The sequence below is a fragment of the Bufo bufo genome, chromosome 5, assembly GCF_905171765.1.
Source record: "Bufo bufo chromosome 5, aBufBuf1.1, whole genome shotgun sequence".
Lineage (NCBI taxonomy): Eukaryota > Metazoa > Chordata > Amphibia > Anura > Bufonidae > Bufo > Bufo bufo.
Window position 1 is genome coordinate 205,358,517 of NC_053393.1, and position 22,265 is coordinate 205,380,781.

General features: G+C 43.3%; 1 protein-coding gene across 2 annotated transcripts in view; it reads left to right on the top strand.

Annotated features, from left to right (window-relative positions):
- Window positions 1-22,265, top strand: part of TOPBP1 (DNA topoisomerase II binding protein 1) — a 318,299-nt gene that overhangs the window by 98,291 nt on the left and 197,743 nt on the right. The gene's annotated exons all lie outside the window — the stretch shown is intronic.

The following is a 22,265-nucleotide window of genomic DNA, read 5'->3' on the forward strand; positions in this document are numbered from 1 at the left end:
CATCCATGGGGTTAATAGAGGGAGGGGGCTCCCTCTCTCCACCATCGGGGCATCTGATTGTATTATACTTTGCAGTGCAAGAGCATTGCAAAGTATAGTACAGCCATCAGCCCCACTGGATCTTCAAGATAAAAAAAAAGTAAAATTTTTTAAAAAATTGCTTTTTCCTATAAAAAATGAAAAAAAAAACACATATTAGGTATTACCGCGTCCGTAACGACCGTCTCTATAAATATATCACATGATAGACCCCATCCGATAAACACCATAAATATATTTTTTTTAAACTGTGTAAAAAATACATTTTTGTCACCTTACATCACAAAAAGTGCAACAGCAAGCGATCAAAAAGGCTTATGACCCCCAAAATAGTACCAATCAAACCGTTACCCCATCCCGCAAAAAATTATACCCTATTTAAGACAATAACCCAAAAAATAAAAAAGCTATGGCTCTCAGACTATGGAGACACTAAAACATCATTTTATTGGTTTCAGAAATGCTATTATTGTGTAAAACTTAAATAAATAAAAAAAAGTATACATATTAGGTATTGCCACGTCCGTAACGATCTGCTCTATAAAACTGTCACATGACCTAACCCGTCAGATAAACGCTGTAAAAATAAATGAATAAAAACTGTTCCAAAACAGCCAATTTTTTGGTCACCTTGCCCTATAAAGTGTAATAATGAATGATCAAAAAATCCTATGTACCCAAAAATGGTACCAATAAAAACCTCAACTCTTTCTGCAAAAAACTAGCCGCTGCACAAGACGATCGGCAGAAAAATAAAAAACATATGGCGTTGAGAAAATGGACACACAAAAACATAATTTCTTTTTCAAAATTGCTTTATTATGTAAAACTGAAACAAACAAACCAAGAAAGTAGACATATTTGATATCATTGCGTCCGTAACAACCTGCTCTATAAAAATAGCACATGATCTACCCTGTCAGATGAATCTTGTAAAAAAAAAAGAAAAACCTGTGCCAAAACAGCCATTTTTCAGTTACCTTGCCTTACAAAAAACTTAATATAGAGCAATTTAAAATCATATGTACCCCAAAATAGTACCAATAAAACTGGCACCTTATCCCCTAGTTTTCAACATAGGGTAATTTTTTTGGAGTTTCTACTGTATGGGTGCATCAGGGGGGCTTTAAATGGGACATGGCATCTAAAACCAGTTTAGCTAAATCTGCCTTCCAAAAACCATACGGCGTTCCTTTCCTTCTGCTCCCTGCCGTGCGCCCTTACATCAGTTTACGACCACATGTGGGGTGTTTCTGTAAACCGCAGAATCAGGGTAATAAATGTTGAGTTTTGTTTGGCTGTTAACCCTCAATGTGTTAAAGAAAAAAATGTAATAAAATGCAAAATCTGCCAAAAAAGTGAAATTTAGAAATTTCATCTCCATTTTCCTTTAATTCTTGTGGAACCCCTAAAGGGTTAACAAAGTTTGTAAAATCAGTTTTGAGTAACTTGAGGGGTGTAGTTTCTACAATAGTGTCATTTATGGGGTGTTTCCACTATGTAAGTACCACAAAGTGACTTCAGACCTGAACTGGTACTTAAAAAGTGGGTTTTGAAAATTTTCTTAAAAATTTGAAGAATTGCTTCTAAACTTCTAAGCCTTCTTTTTTTATTTTTATTTTTTTATTTTAGAAATCAAGATATTAGTACATAAATCAGTATTCAACACATTGGCATAAAATAGTGTGTCAATTACAAACATCATTATAAACAGATTATGTACGTCAACTTAAGTTCACATCCAAGATAATAGAAAATATGAATATATATATATCCCACCCCACCCTCCCCATTGGCTGTCGACGATGCCGTATTAAAATTTAAATGTCTTACATATCGCTACGTAGTTATGCGTGTACCTCTCCGCTTTCTTTCAATATCCTCAAAAATTCTAATTTGTTGAAGGGATAAAACCCATTCCCTAATCGAGGGAGGGGAGACAGAGCCCCAATACTTAACCAATATAGCCCTAGCCACCATCAATCCCCTCATCCAGAGCTGTCTAACCTGTCGTGAGACTTCAATTTCAGGCGAGTCATATCCCAAAATCACTGTCAAAATACCCGGATTATGGTTCGTTAAAGACTCCTTTTGTAAGGTACAGAAAATCTCATCCCAATATTTTTTCATTTTGCTGCAACTCCAGATCAGATGGACATAGTCTGCATTAACATAACCACATTTCGGGCAGCAACACTCCTGGTCCCTATTTTGGGGAAATTTTCCTTGAATTTTAGGGGTATAGTACAGTCGATGAAGGATCTTGAATTGGATTAGTCTATGAGCACTAGAGACTGTCGCCTTGCTCACATTCCTATAAATAGTGGACCATTGCAGTGGAGAACAATTCAACTCTTGCTCCCACTTACTTGGGCTTTTAAAAGGTGTTACAGTTGCCAATGCTGTTCGAAGTTTAGCATATAGTCTAGATAACTTCACTTTCTCGTACTTCTGGGCGTCAAAGTAATCAAAAAATATATTCTCTCGTGGGTGAATACGGCCCCTATTCCTAGCGGCTTCAAATATGTGTTTTAATCGTGTATACATAAATAAATCTAATGGTGAACTATCTATAGAGCCAAATTCTGAAAATGACTTAAAATGGCCCAAATAAAAAAGGTGTGAAACCCTATTAATACCCTTACGTGTCCAGTAACCAAAGTCTGTAATTTTAAAGAATTCCTCTAGCCCCCTATTCTCCCACAGGGGGGTGAAGGCAAACGGATCCGAGACTTTGAGAATCTCCTTCAGTTTGTTCCACACCCTCTGTAGTGAGTAAGGGATCAATAAGGACTTCCTTGTTGCCATATATCCCGTTTCCAAACATGAAAAGACATTCTCTATTGGTTTATCCATTACTTTAATCAAATAGGGTGACAATAAGTTCCCTTTCCAATAACAACAACGCTGGATCTGTGAACATAAAAAATAACCTTGAAAAAAAGGAAGTGACAGCCCACCATCTGCCTCTGACAACCATAAGTATCTCTGTTTTATCCGCACCCTCTTCCTTCCCCAAATTAAATCGTTAATCAGGGATTCCAGTCTATGAAAGAAGATGTCATCAATCCAAATGGGGGAAGCACACATCGGGAATAAGACTATAGGTAATATAATCATCTTAATCAGTGCTATTCGATCTGTCTGTGCTAGTATCAATTTCCGCCAGGCGCTTATTTTAGCCTTAACTTTATTCAGAACCGGAGCCAAATTAAGCTCGTAAAATCTATTTATAGGGAGCCCTATCTTAACCCCCAAATAATCCAAGGTGTCGTTGGGGATCAATACCCGTACTTGCTTCCCCTCATCTACGGCTTTCCGGTTCAGTGGGAGAAGCGATGACTTTGACCAGTTGATCATATAACCTGATAATTTACCATAGTGCTCTATTACCTCCATCACATATGGGAGAACTTTCCAACCCCGGTCCAAGAACAGAATCACATCATCAGCATATAGGCTTATTTTGTCATTCACTCCCTCCACCCCAAAGCCTTCTATACAATTATCTGATCGAATCCGACAAGCCAAAGGTTCAATAAAAAGAGCGAAGAGGAGCGGTGACAGGGGGCAACCCTGCCTCATCCCCCTCCGCATCATAACAGGTGGAGAACTAACACCACCATTAATGTTGATGCGTGCGACCGGCTGTTCGTATAGCATTTGGGTCATTTCCAAAAATATATTCCCGAGGCCAAAGTGGGACATCGTGGCCCACAGAAAGGGCCACTCCATCCTGTCAAACGCTTTTGCGGCATCCAGAGACAGGATGGAGTGGTCTATACTACCCCCAAGAGACAGATTCAGATAGACCCTATAAAGACTCATCTGGATTTGGCGGCCCGGGATAAACCCCGTCTGATTGGGATGTACCAGAGACGCTATAACCCTCTTCAGGCGATTGGCCAAAATTTTTGCAAAGATCTTGTAGTCTGTATTTAAGATCGATATAGGTCTATATGACCCCATATCGCATGGATCCTTCTCCTTTTTTAGAACCAGGGTAATAACTGCCTCCCTAAATGATGGAGGTAGAGAGCCACATGCACAGGATTCATTCAGAACTAGAAGTAGAATCGGCAGGAGTGATTTGGCATGGTACCTATACAATTCAAACGGCAATCCGTCTGGGCCTAGAGATGAATTATATTTTAGGGATGAAAGGGTCGCTTGAAGTTCCTCCAGAGAAATGGGAGAATCCAACTTCTCTTTATCTTGTAAAGATAGCTTGGGGAGCTCCGATTGTTGAAGATATTGGTCCATGTCAATACGACTAAACATAGACTCAGACTTATAGAGGGTGGAATAGTATTTAACAAATTCTTCCCTAATCTCCTGCCATAAAGGTGGCGCCAGATATCAACCAGCACCAGTTCCTGGCACACAGCAGTTAAAGGGGACCCAGTACGACCGCGTCCAGAAAGCGAAGAGAACCGATCCAGCTCCGGGTCAGGGACTGCATTGAAATCACCTGCCAATAATAACGCACATTGATTTTTTGTAGATATATATTTAGCTAACTGTGAAAGGACCATTGATTTAAATGGTGGGGGGATATAAATAAAGGCCAATATCACCTCCTGCCCTTTCCAATACCCGTAAAGGAATACGTATCTCCCTTCTTTATCGATCAAACTATCTAGTGGTTGAAACTGCATCCCCCGATGTATATACACACTGGCGCCTCTTGCATAAGAAGAGTAGCAGGCGTGGTACTCAAAAGAAGCCCATTTCCTTTTCAGTGTATAGATCCTATCTAAAGTTGCGTGGGTCTCCAACAGTACCACAATCGCAGGAAGATGACGGACCACAAGATCAAACACCACAGTCCTCTTCACTCTATCTCCCAGCCCTCTCACATTCCAAAACAAAATATTACACGGCATATCCTATGAATAAAGGTAATTCCAGATCCCCCATCTTAACAGAGAGGCACGCACAACTACGGAGCAAACGACGGCAGCCAATCCCTCCCTTACTCCCACCCCAAAAAAACCCTCCTACTTGGTTGATAGTGCATTCCGCAATACCCATCAACCTCTTTCCTTCCTCCAAACCTCCCCCCCACCCTCCTTCCTCATCAATCCCATCCTCGACACCTTTCCATCTTGTTTCATAAACCTATCGAGTCCAGCCATTGCACAGCCTCTGCCTGAGCGGAGAAAATATATGGGATTACCATCAATGTAAATATCTGCCATTTCTCTTTTACGTCTGAGAACCCAATCTCGATCCCTTGAACAGAGGAACTTTGCCAAAATAGCCCTAGGTGGGGCCCCCGGAGGGGGTTTTTTAAATGGTATTCTGTGGGCCCTTTCCACACAAAGGGTAGATGATTCATGGCCTGACCCAAAATTTTCAAGGAACCATTTTTGGATGAAATTTACAGGGTTATCCTGTTCTACCCCCTCCGGGAACCCCACCAGGCGCAGGTTATATCTACGGGACCGATCCTCCATCTCTACCACTTTCTTTTTTAACCAAACATGGTTTTCATCTACTTCTTCTAGTCTCTTTTTTAATGCCACATTCTCTAAAGTGACAGAGTTGACCGCCATTTCCAGTTCCTTCACTTTTGATCTCAGCTTTGTCATTTCATCTCGTATTATCGTTACATCTCCCTGTACTACTGCCATGGAGGAAGTCAACTCTGCCACTGAATTACTGGTTAAATTTACTACTCCCAATATATCTTCAAGCTTTTTGGTTATAGTCTCAAGACCCTCACTCTGGGGCAGACTTATCTTTAATGAAGTATGTTCTAAACGGTCCGTATTATCTGGAGCTGGCTCGACCTGTGTGGCAACTCTCTGTACCCCTCCTCTAGTTTTTGGAGGTGGAGACTTCAGAAATTTCTCTAATCTGGTCTGTGGGCTCCCCCCCAAACCACTTTTTGGCGAGGCGACACCACCCGACTTGCGATACTTTGGTGGCATTTTTGTAATTATTCGCCTAAACAGCTCGTAATTAGACGTTAATAGACCGGTGACCAATAACAATTTCCCTACTAGTCTATATGCGCCAATAACCCCCCAAAGTATAAAGCCCTTAAAGGAGGGTGCATAAAATAATGGGTGCCACCAAAGTATCAACTAGTCAGCTTCATACATATACATATATTCCCTCTCCATTACAATAAATAACTTATTAAAACAGGAATTTGTTCAGAGAGAAAACATGCATATCAAAAAACGTCTCTATCCTGGGAAATACAGACGCTTTGATGGAAACACCGTCCTGCAAATCAAGAATTCATCAATTCAAATATCAGTACTCCCACTAACTTATCAGGGCTCCAGAAAGGCAACCCCCCCTAGGACCTGATAGTTCTCCAGCTGGAGGCCGCAACCCGCTACATATATATACCCCCTCCAATATTAGGAGAATCCAACTTGACAATAATTATGTCGCGTAGGCGAAGCCGGGCGCGGCCGCAGTCATATACAGGGAACCTATTGGGGAAGAGGAAAAGAAAAAAAAGGCCAAGAGGACACATCCGTAAGGGGCCCCCCCAAACACAAGTATTTTTCACCCAGCAATGCAATATCCGCAGGCCTAAATAACAGCCCCCCAAGCACCAAATGCTTTGCAGGGGGTAAGTCCGGGCAGAGCTGTATATCAGGGCATCTAGCAGGTGCAGAGTTTAGGGGCCCACAAAGAGCGGAACAGTGCCTCAAAGTTCATTGTCATCAGCCGCCAACCTCCACATATTATTTCTCTGATGGTAGAGCAAAAATCCAAAGTTCTGGACTAACTACAGCCACCAACCTCCACAGCAGGCTCCACAACTTCGGCACAAATTCATCCAGAATACAGGCACCATAGCAGGTCATCAGAGTATCACGTCACCATACACCATACAGCATACCGTATCCATGCGCCCTCTACCGGTGCCTCTGGAGAAATAGAGAGGGGCAGAGCCCCACATCTGCCAACGTCAAATGGAGGGATCCACTTCTCCCATCACGGATCAGCGGTGAGTATCCATGTCGTTTCTGGCCCAGCAAAAGCAGCAAAAAAGCAGCGTCTCAGCAGGGGTGCCTGCACCACAGGACAGATCTGCGCCGGACACAGAGAGGAAACCCGCACCGAGGTTCATCCAAACACTTCCGGACACTCCTCCAAAGCAGCTGGCAGGCCTAGGCTCGGCTCCACATGGCAGGGCTAAAACTTGGCGTTCTCAGGAGTGCACATCGCGGCTCGAGGCAGGAGAGAGAGAGGGCGGCAGGAGGAGGAGCGCGGCACGCACCTACGTCATGCCGCTATTCTAACTATGGGGATGAAAAAATGTAGAACCTCTGATTATATGGGAACATTGGGAACAGTGCAAACATGGGAACGTGCCCTTGCGTTGCGTCGCTAATACAGATTGTTTCAGGGTCTTCTTAGTACTTCCAATGTCTGAATGTACCAATTTATCCCTATAACTAGAATTTCTCTTATTGCATATCAGAGGTGGATTTTTAAACTCCTCAATAATAGGGTAAGCCTTCTGTAACAGAGGCCAATGTTTCCGGATAATATTATCTAATTTCTGGTTATAGGGATGAAATTTATGTACCAATGCTACCCTAGAAGATGTATCTCTAGATGATTTACCAGATTCCATAAGTGTTGTTTGTGTTTGACTCAGGATGGAACGGGGATAACCCCTTTGTTCAAATCGCTGAGTCATTTCATTCATCCTGACAAGTTGCATGTCAGGGTCAGATACAATGCGCCGCACTCGTTGATACTGAGATTTAGGGATTGCTCTTTTCAATGCTGGTGGATGAGAGCTTGTGAAATGAAGAATGCTGTTCCTATCCGTATCCTTCCTTATCCGGAAACATTGGCCTCTGTTACAGAAGGCTTACCCTATTATTGAGGAGTTTAAAAATCCACCTCTGATATGCAATAAGAGAAATTCTAGTTATAGGGATAAATTGGTACATTCAGACATTGGAAGTACTAAGAAGACCCTGAAACAATCTGTATTAGCGACGCAACGCAAGGGCACGTTCCCATGTTTGCACTGTTCCCAATGTTCCCATATAATCAGAGGTTCTACATTTTTTCATCCCCATAGTGGGCGCCCCTTCTCTATTGAAGGTTTTTTCACATGTGAATCTACTAATGTGATATACTTAATAAAGTGCCCGTGTGGCCTATTATATATTGGGGAGACTACACAAATGATTAGGGATCGCATTGGGAAACATAAATCGACCATTCGTACAAAAAATTTATTGTTACCTATTCCATCTCATTTTGAACAGTGCAAACATGGGATTGCTCAGTTGAGATTTCAAGTTTTGGAACAGGTTAAAAGACCTAGGAGAGGAGGTGATTTAAAGAAGCTGTTACTGCGCAGAGAGGCGTATTGGATCCACACGTTGGATACTTTACATCCCAGAGGCCTTAATAGGGATTATGAGATTATGCATATCTAATAAGCTAATACTATGCTTATGTTCTATTTTTCAGACTTCTAATATTCGGTGAGGGGCCTTATATACCTGGCAATGTATGAGATATATATATATAAATGTGGATATGATTTAGTATCATTTTTTTGCATACATGTGATTGTGAAGTATAATCTGAGACACAGACCCATTTTTTGTGATTTACTAATGGGCGTTTTTTCTTTGCTAATTATACACCCCTCCCATCACCTGTGTAGGTAATGGGAGATGTTGTCATGAGGGGAGGAGTATATCCCTTTATATAAACTAGGTCATTTTGTATACCTGTATCTGCTGATGAAGGCATGCTAGCCGCAACGCGTCCAGGATTGTGGACATTTCTAATTTGATGAAATAAATATCCTATTGATTGAAGACACGACTGCTGGGATTTTCCTTGAACTTGTGTGAGAAGGTCTGACAGACGTCCTTCTCTACCTCTTGCATGATGTTCTTTGTTTTGGTTTCACTTTCTCATCTCATTTTCTAATCCCAGGTGTCATCTATTTAGACTAATCCTCTTTCCTTTATATTCCCTCCCATACTGCCTCACTTTGCGGTTTATACTACTTCCTGGATTGAAGTGTTCACTGCTGGAGTCTTCTGCTGCTGCTTGTTCAGATAAGTCCTTTCATGTATTGTGTTTCCTTGCTGGCTTGATTCTAGGTGACCCTGACTCCCTCCGTATGAAGTGCAGGGAGCCGGTGGTCGTGTCCCCTCACTATTATAGGGTTTTCAGGTGTCACAAAGTCTTAGAAATGGGGGCATACAATCGTCTACCTTTGAGACCCTTATATGTGCTTAGCAGTCAGGGTGAGCTCTTAGGGTTTTATAGCGGTCACCAATATGCTCCTTAGTTTGGGACCAAGCCAGTCGGACGTTTATTCATAACATCCAGCTATCTGCAACTTCATCCGTGACATTATAAACCGCCATTACCGTCTTAAGCATGGATCCGGTTTCAGCCTTGATTGACCGCATGCAGGGTCTTTCACTGGAGGTAGCAGATCTCCGTAAAACTGTGTCTCAGTTTCAATTGACCGGTTCTGCTTGCGTTCATGGAGTTTGTTCCGAGACTAAGATCTCGCTTCCGGATACGTTCTCCGGGGGTAGTGAGAATTTAGTTCGCTTTAGAGAGGCTTGCAAACTCCATTTTCGCCTACTTCCCCATTCCTCTGGTGATGAGGAGCAGAGGGTGTGGATCATCATCTCGCTGCTCAGGGATAACGCTCAGTCTTGGGCCTTTTCGCTGCCGGTGGGGGCATGGCCCCTCCAATCAGTGGATGAATTTTTTGTAGCCCTGGGGCAGATATATGATGACCCGGATTGTATTGCTCTGGCTGAATCTAAACTGCGTCTTTTATGCCAGGGTAAACAGTCCACAGAGATATATTGTTCTGATTTTCGGAGATGGGCAGCTGATACTGGTTGGAACGATGCTGCACTCCGAAGTCAATTTTGCCATGGTCTTTCGGAGGGATTGAAAGATGCATTTGCTTTTCATGAGAGACCTGCCTCGTTGGAGTCTGCCATGTCTCTAGCTGTTCGTATTGACAGGCGTCTTAGAGAGAGAGGAGAGACCACTCCAAGGACAGTGGGGCTGTCTCATTCAGTATGCAGGGGTCTCAGTCTCTCTCAATCCCCGCTGAGCAAAAGGCCATGCAGCTGGGTTTGCTTGCCTCTGATAGTAGAGGATTCAGCTCTCAGAGGAGGGTTTGTTTCTGTTGTGGGGGTATAAATCATTTGGCTAATGTTTGCCCCTCTAGGAGATTCATGGAGTTTTCTGAGGGTAATAAAAAAGAAACAAAAAGAAAAAAAACCTCTAAAAACTTTCCATTTGCTACTATTGGCAAGGTTGATGCGGAAATTGAAGGTTTGCCGTTTGCTTGTAGTTCCCGTTTTCTCCTACCTGCCAGGGTGGTAGATAGTGGAGCAGCTGTCAATCTCATTGATAATCAATTTGCTATAACGCATGGTTTCCAGGTATGCACTTTGGAAAAGGATATACCTGCTTTTGCTATCGATTCCGCTCCACTTTCTCAAAGATCGTTAAAGGGCATAATTTACAATATCCGTTTGACTGTGGGTGATGCTCATGTTGAGGATATGTCATGTTTCGTCCTAAGCGGATTACCTACTCCTCTAGTGTTGGGGCTACCCTGGCTCACTAAACATAACCCCACCATTGATTGGCAAGCAAGGCAAATAAATGGTTGGAGTGAGTTTTGCAGAGAGAATTGCCTCACGGCGTCTCTTTCAGAGGTTTCTACCAAGATTGTACCATCTTTTCTCTCAGAATTTTCGGATGTGTTTTCCGAGAGTGGTGTCCAGGAGTTGCCCCCTCACTGGGAGTACGATTGCCCTATTAATCTCATCCCAGGCGCCAAGCTGCCAAAATCACGTTTATACAATCTCCCAACCTGAAAGAGTCGCTATGCGTACTTATATCTCTGAGAGCCTGAGAAAGGGACACATCCGACCCTCGAAGTCACCTGTTGCCGCTGGGTTTTTTTTTGTTAAGAAAAAAGATGGTTCTTTAAGACCTTGTCTGGATTTCAGGGAGCTGAACTGTATCACAATTCGTGACCCATATCCGCTTCCTCTGATCCCGGACCTGTTTAACCAGATTGTTGGGGCTAAAGTTTTTTCTAAGTTGGATTTAAGAGGGGCATACAACCTAGTCAGGGTCAGGGAATGGGACAAATGGAAGACGGCCTTCAATACCCCTGAGGGTCATTTTGAGAATTTGGTTATGCCCTTTGGTTTGATGAATGCTCCGGCCATCTTCCAACATTTTGTGAACAGCATTTTTCATCATTTAATGGGGAAATTTGTACTGGTGTATCTAGATGACATTTAGATTTTTTATCCTGATTTCAAAACTCATAGGGACCACCTACGTCAGGTTTTGCTCATTCTGCGGGAGAATAAATTGTACGCTAATCTGGAAAAATATGTGTTTGTGGTTCCGGAGATTCAATTTCTTGGTTTTCTTCTCTCCGCTTCTGGTTTTCGCATGGACGTGCTTGATTGGGAGCTTCCTGAGAATCAGAAGGCACTGATGCGGTTTTTGGGTTTTGCCAATTATTACAGAAAGTTCATTTTGAATTATTCCACTGTTGTTAAGCCACTCACTGATATGACTAAAAAGGGGGTCGATTTTTCCTCCTGGTCGGTAGATGCGCTTAAGGCCATTTCTAGTATCAAAAGAGAGTTTTGCTTCCGCTCCCATTTTGGTACAACCTGATGTCTCTCTACCTTTTATTGTTGAGGTGGACGCTTCTGAGGTGGGTGTGGGTGCGGACTTATCTCAGGGTCCCTCTCCTGCCAAATGGCGAACGTGTGCCTTTTTCTCAAGGAAACTCTCCTCTGCAGAGAGAAATTACGATGTGGGAGATAGGGAGTTGTTGGTCATCAAATTAGCTTTTGAGGAATGGCGCCATTGGTTAGAGGGAGCCAGACACCCTATTACCGTGTTTACCGACCATAAGAATCTGGCCTACTTGGAATCAGCCAAGCATCTGAACCCGAGACAGGCCAGATGGTCTTTGTTCTTTTCTAGGTTAAATTTTGTTGTCACGTTCCGCCCTGGGGTTAAAAATGTGAAGGCGAATACCCTGTCACGTTGTTTTCCGGGAGGGGGGAACTTTGAAGACCCGGGTCCCATTTTGGCTGAAGGGGTGGTCGTCTCTGCTCTTTATCCTGATTTGGAGGCAGAGGTTCAGGCAGCCCAGGCAGAGGCTCCTGATCTTTGTCCTCCTGTTAGGTTGTTTGTGCCTCTCGCTTTACGACACAAGGTTTTTAAGGAGCACCACGATACTGTCCTTGCTGGGCACCCGGGGAGTAGAGCCACAGTAGATCTCATTGCTCAGAGATTTTGGTGGCCTGCTCTTTGTAAGACGGTTGAGGGTTTTGTGGCAGCCTGCGAGACCTGCGCACGTGCCAAGGTCCCTCATTCACGGCCATCGGGTTCTATCCACCCATTACCCATTCCTTCCTGTCCTTGGACGCATCTGTCCATGGACTTCATTACGGACTTCATTACGGACCTGCGGTTCCTCGGGGAAGACTGTGATTCTGGTGGTAGTGGACCGTTTTAGCAAAATGGCGCATTTCATTCCCATTCCTGGGTTACCCAATGCTAAGACGTTGGCGCAAGCGTTTGTTGATCACATTGTTAAATTGCATGGCATTCCTTCAGACATTGTTTCTGATAGGGGCGCGCAATTTGTTTCCAGATTCTGGAAGGCCTTCTGTTCTCGCTTGGGGATTCAGTTGTCATTTTCTTCTGCTTTTCATCCGCAGTCAAATGGTCAGACCGAACGCGTCAATCAGAATCTGGAGACATATCTGCGCTGTTTTGTGGCGGAGAATCAGGAGGATTGGTATTCTTTTTTGTCTCTTGCTGAGTTTGCTTTAAATAACCGTCGCCAGGAATCCTCTGATAAGTCACCATTTTTTGGTGCATATGGGTTTCAGCTGCAGTTTGGGACATTCTCTGGAGAGGGGTCTTCTGGTTTACCTGATGAGGAGAGATTTTCCTCGTCTTTGTCATTTATTTGGCAAAAGATTCAGGGTAATCTGAAGAGGATGAGTGAGAGATATAAGCGTGTGGCGGATAAGAGACGTGTGCCTGGTCCGTACCTGAATGTGGGTGATCTGGTGTGGTTGTCTACAAAGAATATCAAACTGAAGGTTCCCTCCTGGAAGTTGGGTCCTAAGTTTATTGGGCCTTACAAGATCTTGTCCGTCATCAATCCCATTTCCTTCCGTCTTGATCTTCCTCAGACTTGGAAGATCCATAATGTTTTTCACAGGTCCCTATTAAAACCTTATGTCCAACCCACTGTACCCTCCTCTTTGCCTCCTCCTCCGATTTTTGTTGAGGGTAATCTTGAATTCCAGGTCTCTAGGATTGTGGATTCTCGCATTGTCCGCGGTTCTCTCCAGTACCTTGTTCATTGGGAGGATTATGGTCCAGAGGAGAGGATGTGGGTCCCAGTGGCGGACATTAAGGCCACTTGTCTCATCAAGGCTTTCCATAGGTCTCATTCTGAGAAGGTGGGTTCTGAGTGTCCGGAGTCCACCCGTAGAGGGAGGGGTACTATCACCGCCACTTCTGTGAGAAGGTCTGACAGACGTCCTTCTCTATCTCTTGCATGATGTTCTTTGTTTTGGTTTCACTTTCTCATCTCTTTTTCTAATCCCAGGTGTCACCTATTTAGACTAATCCTCTTTCCTTTATATTCCCTCCCATACTGCCTCACTTTGCGGTTTATACTACTTCCTGGATTGAAGTGTTCACTGCTGGAGTCTTCTGCTGCTGCTTGTTCAGATAAGTCCTTTCATGTATTGTGTTTCCTTGCTGGCTTGATTCTAGGTGAATCTAGGTGCCCTGACCAACACAGTTACTGGGAAGGTCCACTTAACCACTGACACATGGACAAGTGTTGGTGGCCAGGGATGCTACATTTCCTTGAGGGCACACTGGGTGAATGTTATGGAGGCCGGGAGTGAGTCGTACCCTGGGATGGCACAGGTGCTACCCACGCCCAGGATTGCGGGCCCTACGTCCATCAGAGTCTCTGCCAGCAGCTAGCTTACTGGCTACAACCCCCACTTCTCCTCCTTTGCCGCCTCCTCCTCCACTTCCACCTCCAACAGCCATCAGTCGCTAGCTGGAAGCAGTGTAGCACTGCTGTGGGAAAACGTCAACAGGCTGTGCTGAAGTTGATCTGCTTAGGGGACAAACAGCACTCCGCCGCAGGGCTGTGGCAGGGTATGAGGGACCAGACCAAGCTGTGGCTCCCGCAACTAAACCTACAACCAGGCATGGTTGTGTCTGACAATGGCCATAACTTGGTGGCGGCTTTGGAGCTCGGCAACCTGACACACATCCTATGCCTAGCCCATATCTTAAACTTAGTGGTTCAGCGGTTTATCAAAACCTACCCCAATTTGCCAGAGCTACTAGTGAAGGCGCGCTGCATGTGTGCCCATTTCCGCAAGTCTTCCACAGCTTCAGCCGGTCTGTCAATGCTGCAGCAGCACTTGCGGCTTCCAGCTTATCGACTGTTGTGCGAAGTGAGCAGGCGCTGAAACTCTACGTTCCACATGTTGACCAGGCTTTGAGAGCAGCAGAGGACAGTTGTTGAACACCAGCTGCAACATGGTCGTCGTCTTTCAAGTCAACTGCCACTATTCACAAGCGAGGAGTGGGCATTTATGTCAGACCTCTGTGAGATTTTAAAAAACTTTGATGAATCCACACAGATGATTAGTGGCGATAATGCTATTATCAGCCTAACCATCCCACTGTTGTGTCTACTCAAACGATCGCTGCTCACAATTAAGGACGACGCTCTGAATGTGGCAGACGAGGAAATGGGGGAGGACATTACACAGGGTGATAGCCAGACCACCCATAGTTCATCTTCTCAGTGCGATCTAGACCATGAAGAGGAGGAGGAGGAGCTGGAGACAGATGCCTCTGCTACAGAGGGTAGTACCCATGGAACTTTAATTCCATCTGTTCAGCGTGGATGGGCAGAAAAGGAGAAGGATGGGGAGATGGAGAGTTATCCTGATGTCAACATCGACGTCTTGCCTGTTGGTACTCTGGCACACATGGCTGACTTCATGTTAGGCTGCCTTTCCTGCGACCCTCGTGTTATACGCATTTTAGACCCCCTTCTCGACCCCCGCTACAAAGAGAAATTCTCATCTCTCATTCCTGTGGTGGAGAGGACGAGTAAAATGGTGCAATACCAGAAGGTACTTGTTGAGAGATTGCTCCAAAATTTTCCATCTGACAACGCGGCTGGCAGAGTCCTTACTTCCTTAGGCAACCGAGGAAGGGAGAAAAGGGGAACATACAGCAGTTCCAACAAAGGCAGGGCAACACTCTCCAAGGCATGGGACACTTTCATGACACCCCGCCAGCAACCTCATCCTGAAGAGCGGCCTAGTGGTACAAGGAGGGAAAAGTTTTGAAAGATAGTTAAGGAATACATAGCAGACCGTGTCAGCGTCCTAAATGATCCCTTAGTGCCTTACAACTACTGGATGTCCAAGCTGGACACATGGCACAAACTTGCGCTCTACACCCTGGAGGTGCTGGCCTGCCCTGCCGCCAGCGTTTTGTCTGAGCGTGTATTTAGTGCTGCTGGTGGCATTATAACAGGTAAGTGTATCCGCTTGTCCACTGGCAATGCTGACAAGTTGACTCAGATAAAAATAAACAAGGCCTGGATTGCCCCTGACTTCTCAACTCCACCAGAGAACTGAGCTGATGATAAACATAAAGGCAATTTCAATCTATCATTTATAATGTACTCCATCTAACTGTAGTGTATTCCCTTGCACCTTTTCCACCACAAAAAAAGAGTATATGGTTGAATCTTGTTTTCTCCTCCTTCTCCTCCTCATCCAGATTGTATATATTCCCTCCACTCTAATTTTTTTAATAGGGTCAGCTCAACTGCAGGCCCTCAACTCAAATTTGTTTATAGGGTCAGCTCAACTGCAGGCTCTCAACTAAAAATTCTTTATAGGTTTAGCTCAACTGCGGGCCCTCAAATCAATTTTTTTATAGGGTTAGCTGAACAGCATGCACTCGCATATAATGTTTTGGAGCATCAGCTGTATAGCATGCACTCGCATATAATATTTTAGAGCATCAGCTGAACAGCATGCACTCACATATGTTTTAGAGCGTCATTTAAACAGCATGTACTCGCAAATAATGTTTTAGAGCGTCAGCTCACCTGAAGGCACTCGCAAATAATGTTTTAGAGCGTCAGCTGAACAACATTCACTTGAAAATAATGTTTTAGAGCGTCAGCTCACTTAAAGGCACGCGCAAATAATGTTTTAGAGTGTCAGCTGAACAACATGCACTTGAAAATAATGTTTTAGAGCATGAGCTGTACAGCATGCACTCGCATATAATGTTTTAGAGCGTCATTTGAACAGCATGCACTCACATATAATGTTTTAGAGTGTCAGCTCACCTGCATGCACTCACATATAATGTTTTACAGCGTCAGCTCACCAGCAGGCACTCAAATATAATGTTTTACAGGGTCAGCTCAACTGCAGGCCCTCACATATAATTTTTTACAGGGTCAGGTCACCTGCAGGCCCTCGCATATAATGTTTTACAGGGTCAGCTCAACTGCAGGCCCTCGCATATGTTTTACAGGGTCAGCTCAACTGCAGGCCCTCACATATAATGTTTTACAGGGTCAGCTCAACTGCAGGCCCTCGCATATAATGTTTTACAGGGTAAGCTCAACTGCAGGCCCTCGCATATAATGTTTTACAGGGTCAGGTCAACTGCAGACCGTCACCTAAAATCTTTTACAGGGTCAGCTCAACTGCAGGCCCTTGCATATAATGTTTTACAGGGCCAGCTCACCAGCAGGCCCTCACCTACAATCTTTTACATGGTCAGCTCACCTTCTAATGACGACAGCGAAGTCTTGCTTGTTGGTACTCTGGCACACATGGCTGACTTCATATTAGGCTGCCTTTCCCACCACCCGCGCGTTATACGCATTTTAGACAACATGGATTACTGTTTGTTCACTCTTCTGGACCCCCGCTACAAAGAGAACTTCTTATCTCTCATTCTTCTGGTGGAGAGGACAAGCAAAGCGGTGCTATACCAGAAGGTCCTTGTTGAAAAATCGCTACAAAGTTGATAGGGCAGACAAGTGGATCGTCGCCATTACGGGGACGTACGATCGCCTAGAAGTTATCTAGAGTCAACAAAGCGGCAGCAGGCCCTCACCTACAAGTCCAGTCTCAGTAGCCAAGAGTCTGGTCAACACAATCCTCACCATGATGGCACACTGGGTGAACGTTGTGGAGGCCGTGAGCAAGTTGGCTGCTGGCACCAGACTTGCCCCCCAATAGATCCTCGTTAACGGAAAGTGTACTCATTCCAATAACAGGGCTGCTTAGGAGTGCTGTATTGTTATTTATCGTCACTACCTCCCCGAGTAGGGAGTTGGTAATTGCCATGTGCCTGCTGCCTTCCTTGGATTCTTGTGCTTTAATAACTTGACCCACCCTCTCTGGGTAGTTCACAATTAGGGAAAAAAAGGGGCAAGGCAACAACAGCCAATCAGATTTCAGCCATTTGGATGTGGTATCCCTTTCTCAAGCTCCCTCTCCAGCATCGAACCCTGATTCCCTGTTACCCGTGATCACCATGGTAACATAGTAACATAGTACATATGTAGAAAAAGGAAGATATGTCCAGCTTGTCTTGATGGAAATCCAAAAGCATTTTATTTAATGTTCAAAATAAAATCATCCAGGTACAGAATGCAAAGTCTACGCATTTCGGGCAGGGAAATATTAGCCCTTACTCATGACTGTTTCAATTACACTGCAAGGTTTACCTTTATAGGAGGGAGGAGGCGTCCCACCTGAGATAATCAGGTAAGAGAAAACTCCTCCCCTCAACAAAGGTGCACAGAGGTAAAAACATACTAGAATTAATATATATAGTCATTCAAAACAATATCTAAGAAGTAGGGAAAAGAAAACAGGATATTAATATTGCAAGATTAAGTCCAATCTTTTATTCAGACCTTGGGGTTGGCGACTTTCTAACTGGAAAATCCAATATGATTCTCTGTTCAAGAGTTTCCTTTTTCTGTCGCCACCTCTCACTGGTTTCAATTACACTGCAAGGTTTACCTTTATAGGAGGGAGGAGGCGTCCCATCTGAGATAATCAGGTAAGAGAAAACTCCTCCCCTCAACAAAGGTGCACAGACGTAAAAACATACTAGAATTAATATATATAGTCATTCAAAACAATATCTAAGAAGTAGGGAAAAGAAAACAGGATATTAATATTGCAAGATTAAGTCCAATCTTTTATTCAGACCTTTGGGTTGGCGACTTTCTAACTGGAAAATCCAATATGATTCTCTGTTCAAGAGTTTCCTTTTTCTGTCGCCACCTCTCACTGGTCTATCAAACTTTTCAATGCCTTGTACCCACATATCAGAAATATCGCCATCATGTACTGTTGCAAAGTGAAGACTTGCCGCGGATATGTTGCAGTTTTCATGATGCTGTATATCTGAGATGTGCTTTCTAACTCGGGATTTAATTGCATTGGTTGTACAGCCTACATATTGTAACATACATTTTGTACAAGTTATTAGATAAATAGCATAGGTAGTGTTACAATTCAAAAAGGATTTTATCCTAAAAACCTGACCATTAACGCTGGATTCAAAAGTTTGAGAAATTTTGATGTGTCTACAGCAGGTTTTTACGGAATATCTTAATGCATGTGTGAACGGTATCCAATTTACTGTTCAGCACAGTGCTACCAACATCGAGTTCCTGGACTTGCGCCTCGTAGGGGACTCCACCACAGCCTCCATATACACCAGTACCCATAGAAAACCCACATCAGGCAACACGTTACTGCATGCTCAATCATGTCACCCTCCTCATACCATTAGGAATATACCCAAAGGGGAATTGATTAGGGCTAGAAGAAATTGTAGCCAAAAATCAACCTATGAAATTGAGGCACAAAACATCATTAAGAGACTGACATATAGAGCTTATTCTGAAAAAAAACATGTTAAAAAGCAATAAAAATGTTCTCAGCATGAATAGAGATGTCTTGCTTGCTGCACAAGTCAAAACAAAGGGAAAAGAGACGGATGAGACCATGTAATATAAAAAGAAAAATATTTTTGTCACACAATATAGCAATGAATATTCACAAATTTGCAACATTGTTAAGAAGCACTTTCCAGTGTTAGCGTGTGACAAAAATTGGGTAACAATAGCACAGAATGGTATTAAGTGTGCAGCACGAAAGGCGCCCACTATAGCAAACACTGTGAGTCCCAGCTTATTTCAGAGTAAAAAAACCCGAACCTTACAGGGTACATGGCTGTCGATGAAAGGAAATTATAAATGTGGGCATTCCATATGCACCTGCTGTAGACACATTAAAATCTCAAACTTTTGAATCCAGCGTTAATGGTCAGGTTTTTAGGATAAAATCCTTTTTGAATTGTAACACTACCTATGCTATTTATCTAATAACTTGTACAAAATGTATGTTACAATATGTAGGCTGTACAACCAATGCAATTAAATCCTGAGTTAGAAAGCACATCTCAGATATACCGCATCATGAAAACCGCAACATATCCGCGGCAAGTCTTCACTTTGCAACAGTACATGATGGCGATATTTCTGATATGTGGGTACAAGGCATTGAAAAGGTTGATAGACCAGTGAGAGGTGGTGACAGAAAAAGGAAACTCTTGAACAGAGAATCATATTGGATTTTCCAGTTAGAAAGTCGCCAACCCCAAGGTCTGAATAAAAGATTGGACTTAATCTTGCAATATTAATATCCTGTTTTCTTTTCCCTACTTCTTAGATATTGTTTTGAATGACTATATATATATTAATTCTAGTATGTTTTTACCTCTGTGCACCTTTGTTGAGGGGAGGAGTTTTCTCTTACCTGATTATCTCAGGTGGGACGCCTCCTCCCTCCTATAAAGGTAAACCTTGCAGTGTATTTGAAACAGTCATGAGTAAGGGCTAATATTTCTCTGCCCGAAACGCGTAGACTTTGCATTCTGTACCTGGATGATTTTATTTTGAACATTAAATAAAGTGCTTTTGGATTTCCATCAAGACAAGCTGGACATATCTTCCTTTTTCTACATATTGTTCATTGGCTCCTATTTCGGGTGAGGAGTTGTTCCGTGCTACATCATTGGAATCCTTGGCAGGTGAGAGCTGCTAGAATTACTTACTGCTTTTAACATAGTACATAAGGCCGAAAAAAAGACATTTGTCCATCCAGTTCGGCCTGTTCTCCTGCAAGTTGATCCAGGGGAAGGCAAAAAAAACCCTGTGAGGTAGAAGCCAATTTTCCCCACTTTAGGGGAATAAAAAATTCCTTCCCGACTCCAATCAGGCAATCAGACTAACTCCCTGGATCAACGACCCCTCTCTAGTAGCTATAGCCTGTAATATTATTACGCTCCAGCAATACATCCAGGCCCCTCTTGAATTCCTTTATTGTACTCACCATCACCACCTCCTAAGGCAAAGAGTTCCATAGTCTCACTGCTCTTACCGTAAAGAATCCTTTTCTATGTTTGTGTACAAACCTTCTTTCCTCCAGACGCAGAGGATGTCCCCTCGTCACAGTCACAGTCACAGTCCTGGGGATAAATAGATAATGGGATAGATCTCTGTACTGACCCCTGATATATTTATGCATATTAATTATATCTCCCCTCAGTCGTCTTTTTTCTAAAGTGAATAACCCTAATTTTGATAATCTTTCAGGGTACTGTAGTTGCCCCATTCCAGTTACTACTTTAGTTGCCCTCATCTGGACCCTCTCCAGCTCTGCTATGTCTGCCTTGTTTACAGGAGCCCAGAACTGTACACAGTACTCCATGTGTGGCCTGGCTAGCGATTTGTAAAGTGGTAGGACTATGTTCTTATTACGCCATTGAGTCAGTTACTTACCCACATACAGACGGTTTCTCCCAGTCCGAGCATTCTCATTTTATATACTTACCTTTTATGTGGTACAGTGTCAAATGCTTTGGAGAAGTCCAGATATACGACATCCATTGATTCGCCGCTGTCAAGTCTAGAACTTACCTCCTCATAGAAACTGATTAAATTAGTTTGGCATGACCGATCCCTCATGAAGCCATGCTGATATGGCGTTATTTGCTTATTTCTGTTTACCCACAACAGATGTTAAACTTACCGGCCTATAGTTTCCAGGCTCTGTTTTTGGACCCTTTTTGAATATTGGCACCACATTTGCCATGCGCCAATCCTGTGGGACATTCCCTGTCAGTATAGAGTCCGCAAATATCAGAAATAAGGGTCTGGCTATGACATTACTTAATTCACTTAGGATACGGGGGTGTATGCCATCCGGTCCTGGCGATTTGTCTATTTTAATCTTTTTAAATCGCTGTTGTACTTCTTCCTGGGTCAGACAGGACACTTTTAATGGGCAATTTATTTTTACATTCTGCATGTCATCTGACAGTATTTTCAGTGCTTCCGTGCTACCCTCCTGTTTTAGTGATTTATATGCTTTCTTTTTGTCATTTATTGCTTTCTTTACAGGTCTATTTATCCACATTGGTTTCTTTTTGTACCTTTTATTCCAATACGGTATGTACCTCTCACATTGAGATTTTAGGATGCTTTTAAAGATATCCCATTTTGTGGCTGTATTTTTGAGGACTTTGTCCCAGTTAGTTAGGCCTATGGCCTCTCTTAGTTGGCTAAATTTAGCTTTTTGAAGTGTGGTATTTTTGTTCCTCCCTGTAGAAACGCTCTTTTGAATGATCATTGGAAGGTTATTACTTTATGGTCCCTATTTCCCAGGTGTCCCCCAACCTGCACGTCTGTTGTTCTGTCAGGCCTATTGGTTAATACTAAGTCCAGTATGGCCGTCCCTCTAGTCGGGTCCTGAACCAGTTGGAAGAGGTAATTGTCTTTGGTTATTGCCAAGAACCTGTTTCCTTTATGAGATATACAAGTTTCAGTTTCCCAGTCTATATCTGGATAGTTGAAGTCCCCCATAATAACCACCTCATTATGATTTGCCGCCTTGTCTATCTCGTTTAGTAGTAGATTTTCTGTGGACTCTGGTATATTAGGTGGTTTATAGTAAACTCCTATTAGTATTTTATTATTGATTTTAGCTCCGTGTATCTCTACCCACAGTGACTCC